Source organism: Triticum aestivum, chromosome 3B (assembly GCF_018294505.1).
Source record: "Triticum aestivum cultivar Chinese Spring chromosome 3B, IWGSC CS RefSeq v2.1, whole genome shotgun sequence".
NCBI classification, from domain to species: Eukaryota; Viridiplantae; Streptophyta; class Magnoliopsida; order Poales; family Poaceae; genus Triticum; species Triticum aestivum.
The window spans coordinates 641,867,497-641,870,845 of record NC_057801.1 but is presented as its reverse complement, the minus strand read 5'-3'; positions in this window follow the sequence as shown (position 1 = coordinate 641,870,845).

Genomic DNA, 3,349 nt, shown 5'->3' with positions numbered 1-3,349 from the left:
TAGGAGGGCGCGCCCCCCTATCTCATGGGCCCCTTGGGCTTCCACCGACGTACTTCTTCGTCCTATATATGTCCATGGACCCCGAAAACATGCAGGAGCACCACGAAACACAATTTCCACTGCCGTAACCTTCTGTATCCACGAGATCCCATCTTGGAGCCTTCGCCGGCATTCTGCCGGAGGGGGAATCGATCATGGAGGGCTTCTACATCAACACTATAGCCTCTCCGATGAGTTGTGAGTAGTTTACCACAGACCTACGGGGCCATAGTTAGTAGCTAGATGGCTTCTTCTCTCTTTTTGGATCTCAATACAATGTTCTCCCCCTCTCTTGTGGAGATCTATTCGATGTAATCTCTTTTTGCGGTGTGTTTGTCGAGATCCGATGAATTGTGGGTTTATGATCAAGTTTATCTATGAATAATATTGGAATCTTCTCTGAATTCTTTTATGTATGATTGAGTTATCTTACAAGTCTCTTCGAATTCTCAACTTGGTTTGGCCTACTAGATTGATCTTTCTTGCCATGGGAGAAGTGTTTAGCTTTGGGTTCAATCTTGCGGTGATCTTACCCGGTGACAGAAATGGTTACAAGACACGTATTGTATTGTTGCCATCGAGGATAACAAGATGGGGTTTATATCATATTGCATGAGTTTATCCCTCTACGTCATGTCATCTTGCTTAATGCGTTGCTCTGTTCTTACGAACTTAATACACTAGATGCATGCTGGATAGCGCTCGATGTGTGGAGTAATAATAGTAGATGCAGGCAGGAGTCGGTCTACTTGTTATGGACGTGATGCCTATATACATGATCATGCCTAGATAACGTCATAATTATTCGCTTTTCTATCAATTACTCGACAGTAATTTGTTCACCCACCGTAATACTTATGCTCTCGAGAGAAGCCTCTAGTGAAACCTATGGCCCCCAGGTCTATCTCTTATCATATTTGCTTTCAATCTACTTTTATTTGCATCTTTACTTTTTGGCATCTATATCACAAAATACCAAAAATATATTTATCTTATCATACTATCTCTATCAGATCTCACTTTCGTAAGTGACCGTGAAGGGATTGACAACCCCTTTAATGCGTTGGTTGCGAGTTCTCAGTTTGATTGTGTAGGTGCGTGGGACTTTTGAGGAGCCTCCTACTGGATTGATACCTTGGTTCTCAAAACTGAGGGAAATACTTACGCTACACTTTGCTGCATCACCCTCCCCTCTTCGGGGAAAACCAACGCTAGCTCAAGACATAGCAATTGCCATGCTTAAAATCCAAACATTTATCATTTCCGTTTATTTTATATCGATCATCGTATAATTTAAAGTCGGAGTCAGACTGAACAAAATCTATGGTTTGATCGATTGAATGTTCTGCTAGAGCCGTATCAAATTAAATATTAAACATCATCAAGCCACATGTATTCCTTGTCATCCAACGACCTAGACTGCTTCAATGTCGAGCTCTCAACACGTTTAGCGTGCAATTAATTTCATGCCAAAAATAGCGCAAATCACATAATAACACGCAAATAATATCCTACTTAATATCCGCATGCACTTAATATACTTCCAAATTAATGTGCATTGCACGTACACACTGACTAGTGCTGCTAGTACGCGAAACTGGTGTCGTAACTTGTGAACGCGTCAAGATATGGTCAACGGCAACATCGCTCGTGACTTCTTCGTGTTTGCACGTGCACCTAAACGCAGAAGGGGAGGAGAGAGAGAGAGCACACATGGAACCCACTAGTAAGTGAAGGCAAATAGTACTAAAAATAATATTAAATGTTATCCATTAAATAGGCTACGGTAATATAAAAACATTATGTGAACAACGGCGGGTACAACAAACATTGCTGTTCTACATATGTTGCCTATTGACGTGCGGCTTGAAGGCCCTGGTCGCATGTTCGATCCTCGTTCTTTATTTTTTTAATTTGTATATGGGTCCAAATTTGTTTCATGACATGTGGGCCCCTCGGTGTGTAGTTTGTAGCACTTTAATTTGTTGGTCGAAATTTGTTCCATTCCAAGCGGACTATCGGTGTGTAGTTTTGTAGCTTATTTATAATAATTAACGAGAACAATAGAGTTTTTTGCAATAATACCATGGTGCGACGTTGAAGTTGAGAAAGGACATGCGAGAGAGCGATGACCGAGCCAGAGGGAAATCAACTAGGGGAGTTGCGGGGGTTGCAACGGTGTTTGGAGTAGTTGTGGGCCAAATGCTATGAAAATATAATCTAAACGAACCGGAATAAATGCCTACACAAATTAATCCAATGTTGGAGTGCCCCTCGCAATGGAAATAACTCCGGCTTCGCGAGGGATGGAGAGGTAGCTTCAATGCATGGAAGATACGGCGTGAGAAAGCGAGGTCAATCGAGAGACATATAGATAGAGAGACAAAGTAAGTGTGATCGGACATTCATTGAAAAGATATATATGCTCTGGAGAGATATTGTCCAATTGAGCTTTTGGCAAGGGTGAGGACTATAAGATAGAGCTTGAGAGATGATCCAGTCACACACGTGTAGATATATTTTGTGCGTGGGAGGAAGCAAGGTCAATCGATCACATAGGGTCGTCGTGCGATCGAAAGAGTGAGACGGGTTGGAGAGAATGACCTAGATAGACAATGTGCATGAGAGAGTATACAATGTGAATTGGTCGAATTGGGCTCAAACATGGTGATATATCGTTTTTGTCCGAGAAAGAGCGAGGCCAATCGAGACATACAAAGAGAGAGAGAGAGAGAGAGAGAGAGAGAGAGAGGGATATATATAGATATATATATTGAGCGAGTGTGGCCCGCCATGAGGTCGAAAGAGTGGGGGTGGCTTGGATGGACTGACCTAGATAGACAATCTACATGAGAGAGTATAGAGTGTGTCGATCGAGGCCCGAACAGGGAGATATATCATTTGTGTGTGAAAGAAAACAAGGTTAAACGAGACTCAGATAAATAGAGCGAGATTGAGCGAGTGTGGCCCGGCGTGCGGAAGAAAGAGTGAGACAGTCTCGAGGGAGTGCCCTAGATAGACAACGTGCGTGCATGCGCACGAAAGGTTTTGGGGGCTAGATAGGCAATGCATGTATTTAGCACGAGAGGGTGAGAGGGAGAGGGACACAGAGAGAGAGAGAGAGCTCGGCATGGGGTGCAATGGTGGGTGTGTGAGGGAAATACATTTGGTAACAGAGTGGGAAAAGGGGGTTGTGTAGTTGAGAGAGTTAGAGATTGAAACATGGAAAGAAAGAATGAACATCTGTTGGAAACCGATAGCTTCCTAAGGTGGTTAGGAGAGGAAGATTGACCGATATAGGAAGTATGTA